At 33.3% G+C, this 13,838-nt stretch overlaps 1 long non-coding RNA gene across 3 annotated transcripts in view; it reads right to left on the bottom strand.

Annotated features, from left to right (window-relative positions):
- Nucleotides 1-1,490: 1,490 nt before the first annotated feature.
- LOC102017090 overlaps nt 1,491-13,838 on the bottom strand; it is a 33,273-nt gene continuing 20,925 nt past the window's right edge. Inside the window, exons 4-6 of one of the 3 annotated variants that reach the window (XR_259399.2) lie at nt 12,740-12,900; nt 9,349-9,492; nt 1,491-1,769 (exon numbers count right to left, since the gene is read on the bottom strand). This is a non-coding gene — a long non-coding RNA (uncharacterized LOC102017090). The remainder of the gene's footprint in view (nt 1,770-9,348; nt 9,493-12,739; nt 12,901-13,838) is intronic. The other 2 variants (XR_001236097.1, XR_001236099.1) reach the window with 2 other exon arrangements.

Below are 13,838 nucleotides of genomic sequence, written 5' to 3'. Positions count from 1 at the left end.
GGGCCTGTGGTGAGACAAAAGATCATGACAGGTGTACACGGCAGAGAAAGATGCTTACATAGCTGCCAGAAGGGAAATAAAATGAATGGAAGAGACTAAAGTCCCACAATTCCCTTTCAGGGCAACCCTACAATGACCTAACACTTCCTTCTATTCCCTACCACTTAGTTCCCCCCACTTTCTCAATAGTATCATTTACTACTGTGCCTTTAGGGACATTATAGTTACAAACTTTAATATTATGGCCCAGTTCCCAAAAGGCCATGTGTTGAAGGTTGTTCCCCAGCCTGTGGTTTCACTGGGAGGTAAACCATTAGGATGGGGTCAAGGGGAAGGAAGTTAGAGAACTGTGGAATTTGGGTTTCTTCCTCTCTCCCTGGGTTCACAGCCACCATGGGTCACATTTCTTGTTCCACATGTTCCTGCCCTGAGGTACTGCCTGACCACAGGCCCAAAAGAAACGGGACCAACTGACTGTTGACTAAAAGCTTCCAAACTGTGAGCCTTAATGACACATCTCCCTGATTAGATTGATTGTGTCAGGTATATTTTTTTTCTTTTACAGTGATGGAAGACTGACTAAAACAACGGCTTGTTCAGTCTGTTGCTCTACTGAAGAGACATATCTTGAAAGAAAGAGTTTAATTGGTCTCTGTGGACTAATAAGTCTATTTCTTGGCAAACACAAAGCCAAGCACTTAGTAATTAACAGCAGACTGCATAAAATAGAAAAGTTACCCTATAGGTATTTGGATTGCTGTAGGAGAAAAGTTTAATTTAGAGGGAAGAATCATTAGAGAATACTGTATTCTTATTTTTTTTCTTGGAAACCAAAATTAGTTATACTTTCATGGATTGCAGTACTCCACCCCCTTCATGTTTTAATTTTTATTTAATTTCTTTCCTGAGTTATTTTTTCACACGCCATTTTGCAGGTATTTTCTATCAAAAGAATATGAGTAAAAAAGTAAATTTTAATGTGGTCTTTTGAAATCATAGGAAAAACAATCTTATTCTAGTTTAAAATTCAGCTTTAGCTTGAAGTCTGTATCTGGGAAGGAAAAACAAGAGACACCAAACTTCTAGATTGTACGTCATGTAAATAAAGGAGAGGAGAAGGCAAACATTTCTAATTTAGTCTGAGTATAGAGAACTGTCAAATAGGATTTATCTGGAAAATAAGAAATGAAGCAGTACAACCATTTGTGTATAGCAATTTTGACAGAAAGGCTCTGTTTTGCAAAAGCATTCTTTTTGGGTTTGGTACACAGGAGACAAATTAAAAGCTTCCTCTGACACTTATGACAATTCAATATCTGCCATAGTAAATAAGAAAAAAAAATAAGGAAATACTGTATTGCTTTCCATAGTTATATAAAACTACTTGATGTATCTATGGCTCTATAATATTAAAAACACACAAAGTTATATGGTTTTACTTTTTCTGATGAATTGTACAAACAAAAATGTATATTTTAAAACGAGTTTATGTTGAATTAATTTGATTTTATCTACTGTATAAGCATATGAAACTCATATTGGAAGATTATTTTCTGTAAAAAATATACTAAAGGTAAATTATAATAAGTAAATATACAGTAGCTACATTTTGCTGTTAGGATATACAAGTTCCAGACTCTCTTCGTTCACCTTGAGCAATTCACTAATTCAATCTTGGTCTTTGTTTTTATGTCAGGTGATTCATGCATGCTCTATGAGGACTTTTAACATCTGCCCAACTCCTCACAAGATGTGATATGCCTTCAAACCTGGAGAACACAAAGTAAAAAATTCACTGGAGTAAGAACTCTAATGGATGTGTATTGGTTTTAACTACAAGCATCAACTCTTAAGTCACTTTACAGATCTCTTAGTGATTAAACCCTCTCTTTCTTGTTTATAAGGAATAATAACATTAAAGAGTAAATGCTGATATATTTCATTCAGATCATGGTTGTCTTTCTTCCTTGCAGTACTTTTGCTCTGAGGAGTACTTTTCTAGCAATGAATCTTTAATGTTTTATAAGATATGAAACAATTCCAAGTAGTGATCTTACTAGCAATATTTTTCAAATTATATGTTTACTCAACAGGTCTTTATTAGGGATGATCAAATAAACAACCAAGTTCTGTTTGTGATCATACATGTCTGAACAACACATGTGCATAGTAAAATGATTTGGTAAAAAGGAAACAAACCAAAATATTAGCAAGTCTTGGAATTCGTATGCTTTAATTTTCTTCATTTTGCCTTTCTATATGTTCCAGATTTCCTATAAATATCATTTTACTGCATAGTAAGGAGATTTTCTGGATTGAAACAATATTTAGCGTGAAAACTCTAGATGTTTCTGCTGTAAATTTTTAATAAATTAGCAGGGAAAAAAGGCTGCTTGTCTTTTTTTCCCATTCTTGAATTTGGAAGCATGTTTTTTTTTTAAAGTTTAGTACTTCTAGGGCAAATTTTGTCAAATACATATAATTTGTACAAAAGCAGAACCTAATAATAGTAATTGGTAGCTGAGAGAGAGTTTCATTTCTGTTATTGTGTTTAAAATATATTTTTGCCTCAGAAAATATAAAATGGATTTCTTTACTTGGTAAAATTTAGTTGATGATTCAGTATTATCATTCTTTTCTAATCCAATGGAAAGCTTTTCAGCTTTTTAAGAGAAAATTATATTAACAAACATTTAAATTAATGCTGGTTTAAAAACATTAATGTAAAATTTTCTGCCAAAGTACACATTGATTAATTCTTCCCTTCTGTGGGTTCAATATGACCATTAAAACCAGAACAAAAAATATCACTTATCATTGAAGGAGTCAATATAAGTTAACTCTTAGAAGTTCTTTTTTGAGTAACAAAATTTGGCTTTTGAACAGAAAAGCATAGGAAAAGTATAGAAAATAAAATCAGGAACTAAAATAAGATTTTAGAACTAAAATTATGTTAACTAAACTTCCAATAATAATCAATAGTTTTTAAAAATATATGCCAAACAACTATTCCTTTCAAGAGACACACTTTCTTTTCTGTCTCTCTCTTTTGTTCATTTCAAAATCAAGCACCCGCTATTTGTAGAAGCTGCAGTTTAGTACACAAAATAGGGTATTGGAGTTGCTTGTTAGAAATGGTCTGTCCTGTATGCTCCTTCTCCGTCTCCTTCTTCCAAACTGGAACTAAGTAATTTTCAGAATCCTTAGAATTGTAGGAATTAGGAATGTTGGAAAGAACTGAAAAAGTGAAACAGTTGGTCAGGCTGTGTGACATTACATTGGCCCAAAGTTTTAGCTATTCTAAATTATCCATGTTAATCTAATAAGCTTCAAAAGCACTCCTTTGTAAATTATTCATCCCTGACAATGGGGCCACCATCAAAATCTCATGCTGTTATTCTTTCGGCAGCAAACAAATTCATAAGCAAGTTAGTTCATTTAACTGTACAGGCATTGTACATGGTAGCTTTCAGTTAATCTGGCAGTTAACAAGCTGGACAGACTAAGAGTTTTGCCTAGAATTCACAGAACACTTACATACATTTTTATTAAAAATGCAAAAAGAATTGAATTTATCATTTATAGTGTAGAAAACACTCAAGGATCATCCAGTGCTCAAGTATATGATATCTCTAGAACTGCCACAATTGGCATGACTGTCTTAAAAGCCTTCAGGAAAAGAAAGTGTAAGGAAAATGTGGCATGTCAGAAGTTAACCATAAAAACCTTTCAGCTGAAACAAAGAGAAATGAGCACCTAATGAAACGGAAACTATTTGCCAGATATTTCCTTCCTTACTTTATTCGTATCCTTCCCAGATATAGGTTTGAGATTTCTATTTTCTCTCTAAATAGTAGATTGAAGAAACTAGTGCAGACACCTGGCAAAGTCCAAATGGCCAGGCTTTTGAAAATGGAATTTATGGCTCCATGATGTCAGTCTACATGTACATGTCACCTTCTGTTTAGACCTCTTTAAACTCTACCTAAGATCCACATTGTACTTCATATTAGGGTCATGCTAGCATTGAATCATATGTTTACATAATTTGAAAATGGGTCCCAGAGCAGTTTTCTTAGAGCTGACAAAGAAATGGATGACAACAATTACAACCACAACCACCATCAAAACATAAATTTGGCTAAAATTTCTGACTTTAAGGAAATATTTGTCTTCTGAAAACAGAGTCAGTGTAATTAGGTTTAAAATCCAGAATGATCATCACCTCTATTTAGAAATAAGCCTTTTATCACAGTGTAAGATTTTAAATATTTAAATGATATATAAAACCCATAAATGACACATAAGACTTTTTATAACTCTGTAAGATTTTAAATATTTAATATTTAAATGGCATATAAGACCTGTAAATGAATATGAGGTCCTTTATCACACTATAAATTTTAAGTGACATATATGATCTGTAAAGACCCCTCTGGGGAGCCTGTGGTGCATAATATTTATGTAAAATATAACATTTATTAACAACCATGACCTTTATTATTCTACCTCTACAACTCTAAAACAACAAAACATTCTGATATCTTGGGCAATAAATGTGCACTTCTTCGGGTACATATATTTCTTTGGCTGTGTCAACGCTGAAGTGGTTGAGAATTTTTTTCTTACTTAAAAGATAAGAATAGTTATGAAAAGAGACATTGCTGTGAATTCTATTTTATATGAGATTCTTAAGAGAAACATTTTAATACTTTTGAAGACCAGTTTTCAACTAAAGAAAAAATTACATTTTCTGGTATAGGCCTATAAGCTTTATTATTCAAAGTGCCGAAAAACCACATACAAGCCTAAAAGTATAGTAAGAACTTTACCCTTGCTTGTTTTGATATCAAGCCTCTCAAATATTTTCAAAGGGGAAGGCTGATATATTTACCCACGTTTACTTAAAAATTATCTCCTCATATTTTGTATGCATAGTCACAGACCATACAGTCAGAGAATGTTGCAAACAGTGATGTATGTCATATTATTTTCATGAGAGTTGTTGAACCTGTTTGCAGTTTTGACTGATTGCACTGTCATGACCACTTGTGGTACTCACAGTGTTCTTGTAGCATTAAAAAGTTTAAATGAGCTTTTCTCTTATACAGTTTTACTTGCTTATCATTTGGAGGAATAAGTTCAGCAGTTTCTCTCGAGAACTTATTCAGAAAAAGAGCTTTTTAAATGGCTGTGGACTTGGAGGCAAAACAATTGGCGCTGTCTATTGCGTCTGTGTAAACATTTGTACTTTAAGCAGTTTCCTGGTATTCTCTTTTGAAACAATGCCTAGCCTGAAAATGAACATGGCACTCCTTGATGCTTCTATTTTCCCTTCCCTTGATCAGTACCAGGGAAGGAGGATGTAATGGGTCCTTCGGAAAGCCTTTTCGAGGTGACAAGAAACTGAAGGGAAAACTTGAAATCTAATGATTTCAAGGCGGTCTACATTCTTGCAGCCGAGTTCACTTCTGTAAACAATCGGTGCCTGATGAGGACCCGAAGGGCTGAGGCACATTTCTGCTACATTTACAAAAATAAAGCCGTGCACACGTACAAAGCATGTTAGAAAAGAATTGCCCATCTCCTGAATGTGCTAGAGCTGAGCTCAGAAAACAACACAAAATGGAAATGAATGTAAAACAGGTTATAAATTTGTGCATATATGCTAGTTTGATTTCATAAATATAAAGAAATAGTCAAAAGAAAAGGTATATACAATTATATTAAATAACAGTGTATTTTGGAAGTCTATTCTTGAAGTACCAAACAGGATGAATATTTGGAGGTGTTTGATATATAATTTCTTAAAATAGTAATTTGAAATAACAGTTTTCATGCAACCAAATTTGTGTGAGAAAATTTTCAATTACTGAATAGGGATTTCAAAGAGAAAACAGACCTAGATAGTAGTTCATGTTGGAAAAACAGATACTAGGAACTGCTTCAGTAGGGGTAAAAAAAAGAGATCTCCATATAGTACTGACCTCAATTACAAATACAAGGGTGAATGGAGTGTTTTAGCCAAAGGCGGGGAGTGTGGTAGATGGAATATTAAGTGAAAATATGACACATAAGGGGATGTAGGAAATGTTTTTTAAACTGACCTATTAGGATTCTTATTAAAGGCAGGCCAGGGTGGGATTTGGAAACTGGAGGATTCTTCTAAATTGACATATCAACATTTTTGCAAAAATTGAGTGATGCTAAATCCACAAGTATAAGTAGTGAATGTCAGGGTCTGAAGGGAAAAGAAAGGTCTGACCAGAGTTAAGTCAAGGAAAGAGTCTTTGTTACAAAGCTTTTGAAAGAAAATTCATTTTTACCTTAAAAGCATGGTTCCTTGGAAACTGAAAGCTCTTCAAATATTATTGTTTAAGCAACTTTAAACTTAATTTTGTAGTGCTTAAAAAGTCTACATTTATTGGCTTCTTTCAGTGATACAACCTTTCAAAAGAGAATTGCCAGACCCATAGTCCCGTTTCTTGAACCAAACTGAAATCTTTTAACAAAGTCGTTGGTAGTGAATCACTTAGCAATGAATCGCTCAAGGCCTTTTTTAAAGAACGTCAATACCAAAAGACAGAAGAGGATATGAAAGGAAGAAAATCTGGACTAAGTATGGTCTAAGAAATTAATCGAAGACATTCTTTTCTCCTTTGCTTCTTCCAACAAAGTACTAACAGTTGGGAGTCTTTCACATGGAATTGGCCTCAAGCAGTCCATGAAATGCAGAGGCAGGAAATAGAGATTCTGAGCTGAAATTTTTTCAAAGACCTCTAACTGTACTACTATTAAATATGCAAACAGAAGAATTTAAGGATGGAATTAGGAAAGGATGGCTGTTGGCGAAGAAATGGGAATCTCATTTAAAAACCTAGACTGAGGACCTAAAGTAGACTTTAGAGGATGAGAACAAAATACTTCATACTTTCTAAGGAAAATACTGAGCACAGAATTGTGGTACATACCAGACATAAGTGGTGTCTCTTATTCATTTAGAAAAAAACAGTTTTATGTTCAGAACTGATTTGCACAAAATAATTACATTGAAAGATTGTACTTTACATAACACTAAAAACTAGGTATATGTAAATGTGGTCATAAATATTAATTTGCAATATTTTCATACTTTAAATTATGCTCTCTATACCATGAACACATAGCTATGTTATATAACACATATTACACAATATACATATATATATAAATTGCAAAATATATATTTTTATACATTAGGTAATACATGCCTATAACTCATATATATATAACATAGACATGTAATATAGAGTACCCATTATAAAAACATAAGTATATGTATAGTTGTATGAATGGTAAATGCGTATTATTAATGTAGTTAATTTATATGTATTATTTATAATTACATGCAAATGTTATGTGTATATTATAAACATACAAATAGACATATATAGTATACATTTATACACATTCTATTGTTTTTTATATGTAAACTATACATATTTTACTAATGTGCCAATTTATTTCAGTTTAAGACACCAAAATATTATTTCTGCATATAATATTCTAAAAGTTGAGGAGCAATTTAGAGTGTATGAAAACTAATGAAGGAATCATTATAAATCAAAATTAACATTCAGTTGTCAAAGCTTCTAAGCATAGAATACATATGTATCATCCCTGTAAAGAGACTACTAAAGTGATGCTGCTCTTTACTGTTTTTATTTAGGATCTAATTCTTTTAATTTGTTTTTATCTGAAGCTGGTTCTAAAATCGTGAAGTAAAAGTTTGATATCAGACTAGGACTAGAATATTATATAAAAATATTTTTATAATCTCCCAAATGCTGAGCTTCTTCTGAATTCTCACTACTAATAATATCAACCAGTCCTTACATTATACTGACTGTGTGTCCGGCGATGTTCACAGACATACTAACTTGGTACCCCTGTGAACGAGGCTCAATTTTCCCTCTATCCTCATAGACTTTTTCACCTGGGCCTGAAAGGTAAACTAACCTGAAGCAGATTAGGGGAAAAAAACATTCAGGTTCACTTAGTAAATGGTCATATAAAACCTGATAAAGAAATTATCCAAGAAGTGGCAAAACTTAAATATTTTTGTTTTAGGTTGAGCTGAGGTAATTGTAGATAAGGGACTAACCCACTCGAAGGAGCTAAGGGAATGTTATTTTAGTGGCAAGGTGTGTCTATTCCAAGTTCCCTAACTCTCACGTTTCTCTTTGCCTGGTGAGAGGATTGTTACAGTTCCTCCATAATAGAAAGGACAACTTCCATATAGAGGTCTTCTACTTTCATGAAGGGAGAAAAGACGGTCAGAGAGCCCATCTTGCAAGTGCTTCTTTTTAAAGTGTCATTAGCGCAAAACTATCCTTGTGCCAAAGCAGCATAATTAGGGCAGTGTATTCTGCCACAGTTTGATCAAGATAACCCATAGGATTCTGCAGTTGGCATGTGTTAATACTTTCTCTTCAATAGTGGTTTACATGCTAAGAGATAATAGAGTGCGGAACAATTTGTCATTAACAAGCACCCTTCAGGTCTCTCCCCAGGAATGCAATTCTGAGAGTGCTCCTTCCCGTTGACAATTTTCTTTTAGTAGTAAAATTTTAAGTAAGTATGGTCAAACAAATTAGACATATACTCTTAATAATTTACCAAAAATGTGCCAAGTTAAAAGTAAACAAATCTATGCAATTAAAAAGACAAACAATTGTTCCTTTTGAATACTAGATAATTTGTAAATCCAAACGTGGTTATTTCAGTGACCCCATGAATCTAATCATGTCCTCTAAACTTCAAATTTCTGGAAACTTTTAAAATTAATACTTAATGAAAAAACACTCCTTAAAAACTAAAAATAAACTAAAATACTTTTATGGAAACAAATCACATTCTCATTTTATTAAATAAATAATTTTTAAAAATTATTCCATATTAAATATTTAGACTGAGAGAGCTTGGAGGTCACGATTTGATTGCAAATGTTTTTCAATGAGTTTAGTGATCCCCCAGTTTGCTAACCCAGGGGTAGGTCATAGTCTTCTTCATATCTGAGAGTTCGCTGAGTCCGACACAATTGATTACTGGCTCTTTCTAGAAACATTGGTTTCTTGGCTCTTAGCATACCATATTTTTCTGATTTATCTCCATCTCTCTTGCTACTCCTCATTTTCCTTTTCTGATTTCACCTAATTTCCCTGACCTTTAAGTTTAGAAGTGGATGAATATAATCATTATGAACATTATATAACCATTATGTAATCATTATATAATCATTATGCACACTTGTAGTATTATAGATTAAAAATAAAATTAGGGGTTCAAGCTTCTTAAGTCTGTTCCTACCCGCTGTTCAGTTTTATTCTCATTTTCCCGTATTCATGCGTATATGTCCATCTCTATTGTATCTCCAAATTAGATCTCCGTGCACCCATACTTTGAACTGCCTCCTTGATAACTCCACCTGGATGACCAACAGTGATTGCAAATCTAGTATAAAGACACAAAAGAAATACACAACACAAATCTTCCTCCAAACCTGTGAATTTCTTTTTTTCCTTCCCAATGCCTCTTCCCATATTTTTCTCCTCTAATCATTGGTGACTTTTTTTTTTTTATTAAGTTCTCAGGCCTCAGAATGTGGAGCTATCTTTAGGTTCGATTCACATTATTCTTCCAAGCGTTCTCTTTGCTTTCTCTACCCCTCACCCTCTTCCTCATTCTCACCTCAGCCTCTCTGTGATAGCAACAAGCCACCAGCCATTTCTCATCTGGATGGTCTTGACAGCCTTTAAGCTGGTGGACTCACAATTTGTGCCATTATACTTTTATTCACAACACAAACCACACTAATTTTTTCTGACTATCTCCAATGTTGCCCATCCCTATGCAATCTGACCTCATTCCTTCTTTGTCCTACGTCTTCACTCTACATATGGACAGGCTTGCTATTCCTCCAGCTCGGCCAATGACGGTGTGCAGTCTCTGGTCTTGTGCTTGGTCTGCCCTGTCTCCACTCCCACATACCTTCAGGCATGTTCATTTGATTTTCTCCCTCAATTATTGAATTAATAGCACCTTTTTAAGGAATGGTTGACTGACTGCCATGCTTTACAATAAATCCCTAACCCCTTAATCTTGCTGTCTTTTATGACCATCTTTAGCTTGTAAATCATGTATCACTATCCTACACTTCTGCACTAGTCAGTTATTATTCAACGTCATTCTTCTCTCACTGAATTCTTCTCTCCATATTCCATGAAATGAAATGCTTGTTTGCCAGAAATCAAACTCAGGGCCTCATACATGCTCAGTAGTCACTCTTTTACTGAGCTATGTCCCAAAACCTAAAACAGGAATTTTTATGTCCTTTATTCTACTCTCACATCCACGCCTTTCAGGATGACTGGTGCATTCTGGGTGATAAATACTTTGCAAAAACTAAATCCAAAAGAATTAATATTTAATACAATGCTAGATGTGGAGCTCTTTATTTCTTTTGTCATTAGAAAAGACTGAAATAATGACAACCATGCATATTTCCTCAAACAGAATACTCAAACCCATATAACTGCATCTGCAAACTGAAAGGAAAGAGAAGTAGTGGCATAAAAAACTTAATTGCATGGACTTTGGACTTTACATTCCTTAGTCCAAGTTCCAGTTCTGCAACGAGATCTTTAATATCTGGCTGTTTGACTTCATCTGAAAGGTCCACAGATTACTACAAGTGTTAGATACACAAAATCATTTAACTCCAACCTCTATTCATTATTTAATTATTTTTTTATAGACCACTAGGCTAGGTATAATGTGCTCATAAGTACAGAAAGGAACTGTCGGCATTTAGAATGAAACCTTGCTGGCTCGAGTTAAATTCAAACCTATGACTGCACTCTAACCATCTGAGCAATTGTCTACCATCAGAAAAAAAGATGATCAACATTTACTCTATTTCTTCTCCTGCTGAGACTATGAGATAAAACGAGGTTTTAGAAATAAAATTTCAAGTTCAAGAGTTCATTCAGCATATTGACTTTTTAAATGAAAGCTTCTAAAAATATGGCGCACTCTAGTACTGCACCATGGGTCCAGACATTTAGTTCATTTCAGTGTGTAGGAAGTACTTAATTACTATATAAAAATGGAAAAATCTCAAGTGGACAACAATTGTTTGTTTTATCTTTATAACTGCTGTGTACTGCTGCGTGATATGATTTCTGAGGTTTGCTAAGTGGATCCTGGGGTTCTGTTAATCTAAAATTTCCCTACATTTTTTCATCTTTGCTACAAAATGTTAAATTTAAATTAAGTAGAATGGCTATATCAATGAAGTTAATCACAAGTATTTAGAAATAATTAAGGATTTCTCTAGTTTATGTGAGACACACAAGAATAATGTGGAAAAGTAATATATTTCCAGCTTAAAATGTTGATTTTGAAAATATCAATCATAAAAAGGTTGAATATAAAAATTACACAATGAAATCTTATATTGACTTTGAAATGTCCTTTACCTAATCATAGATGCTATTATAAGATTCTATGAAGCTAGAAATCCTGTTTCTTTTTAAATTGGTTTCATTGTTAAATCACTCCCAATAGTCAGTATTTATGAAATAAAATTAAACTGTTATGAGCAAAAACATGTTTATATAAAAAAGCTAAGAGACAAGGAAAAAAATTTCACCAGATGAATTTACTCTAGAATTCACGAATTAATTTACTTATTATTATCTTCCAAACAACAATAGACTTTTTAGTTTCAGCTTTTTGGGAGATTCTGAAGCGTGGCATAGCTAACTTAGTAAATAGTTATCTCCATCTCAGTTTCAAATGAGATGGTAAAATAGATGAAATTACTCCTGCTTGTTCATTTTCATAATGAGTTTATACTTTAATGTAACAATTTCTAAACTGTGGGCCTCATTTACTTAGTATGGTCTCCAAACATGTACTTCTACTACTTCCATAGTGCTTTAATTCTATTTTTGAACAAAGTGTTTCTCAGTTGGCTTAGTTCAACTATAACGTATTTGTGGAATACTTACATGGCATGCACTATGCTATATGTAGGGGGAAATTACCCATTCTATGTACATGCTTATGGTCTACTCATCCTCATAGAATGTAAAGGATGTTATAAAATTCATGTAAAATATAAAATGCCTGAAATAATCTTTTTTATTGCTTTGGAGATAATCTGAATCTGAAGACAATAAAAATTGGGTTAAAATTAAAGTAGTAGATGTTAAAAGAATACATAATATTCAAAAGATTTTTAAGACTTATAATTTTACTTGTTATTGGGGGCCAAAGCCATGAGAACTTTTCCTTTTAGTTTTCTATATTGATCAAAAGATACAAGGTAATATATTTCAGAATAGGCATGTATCTTTTGGATTATCTTTCTTAAATTTTTAAATATTTGATATTTTTTAATTACTATTTTTAAGAAGTTATTGCTTATTTTCAGGGTAAGTGCCTGGAAAGCTAATATTCTGAATTTCTAATTAAAGACATACCCATAGGCTGTGGCTTGGCCATACATGAGTTTAGAGTAAAGATGCTTTATGAAAGGAAGGCATATCAGTGGCCTCATTAATATCTCTATGTAGCTGAGGCTGCCAAGATACATAGGAGAAAAAATAATTGCACACAACATACCGCAATCAATCATACCCAAAGAAGAGATCTACAAGCTAGATTTACCTAGTGAATAACTATCATTGAATACCTTCTGTGTGCCAGGCACAAGGATGCAAAGATGGGGCCAAACAGCTTCTGCTTCCAGGAAGCACAGTCATACTTCCTCTTGCTCTGCACACCCCGTCCGCTGTCACTGCAGTAACAGAACAGGGGTTGTAACTGCCACAAGAGGTGGTTTTCCTTCTGCAACTTTCACAAGGAAAAGAGAAATCAAAGCTCACAGGCACACTTTATTCTCACTTATTTAAAGGAAATCCTTATGAATAATTCTCATAACTCATATTTGCTTATGAAATATTTAGGTATATATATTATATATATATATATATAATAACTCTTGCAATCATTAAACTACACTGCTAGATCATGAACTCTCACTTTATAATGAGTAAATGGAAACATGACATCTCATTCCCAAAATGTCCCTGACCATTGATTTCACTCTTGAGTGTTAGTAATAGCATGCACAGTAGCATGGAATGAAAAATAAAACAAACAACATGAAAATATAAAGTATACTACAGCAAGTAATTTGATGAGTGAAATAGCTCTTTATTCTCTTTCTTATTTTCCATTATACATAAAAAATTTCTTTAGTACTTCAAAATGAAACCTGCAACTTGATTATACTGCCTTACCTATTTATAAATAATATTCTAGAAGTGAGCACCTTTGTTTCATCCCTCCATTGAAACAGAAATTATTTTCTTTGGAAGGAGACAAAAATAGAAGTGTAAAAGTGCACCATTCCTTCAGTGAAGGTTTTCTTGTTAGAAACCCTGTGTCTCAGATTCTGCTGATGCTGGTGCCTTTGACTTTTTTTTTTTTTTTTACATTAACTGAGTTTTCTTTTCAAACACTGGAATCATTCCAGGATATAACACAAGGCATTACATGGAACCATTGTATTTGGATTCAGAAATTCACATATGAATATGCTCTTTTATAAGAAGAGAGACAAGATGAAAAATAATCGAACTTTCCAACTGTTTGATTTTAATGGTACAGTGTTGTGTTTGGGCAGAGGTTGCGACAGGGGCCAGTTTATTTTCCTAATAGCTATTCACAGAGTGGTGCAAGGTAAGACAGCCCATAAATTGAATTCAGAGAAAATTTATTTAATATCT

Source organism: Chinchilla lanigera, unplaced genomic scaffold, assembly GCF_000276665.1.
Source record: "Chinchilla lanigera isolate Chin_1 unplaced genomic scaffold, ChiLan1.0 scaffold00004, whole genome shotgun sequence".
Classification (NCBI taxonomy): domain Eukaryota; kingdom Metazoa; phylum Chordata; class Mammalia; order Rodentia; family Chinchillidae; genus Chinchilla; species Chinchilla lanigera.
This window is presented reverse-complemented; position numbering and strand designations above follow the sequence as displayed.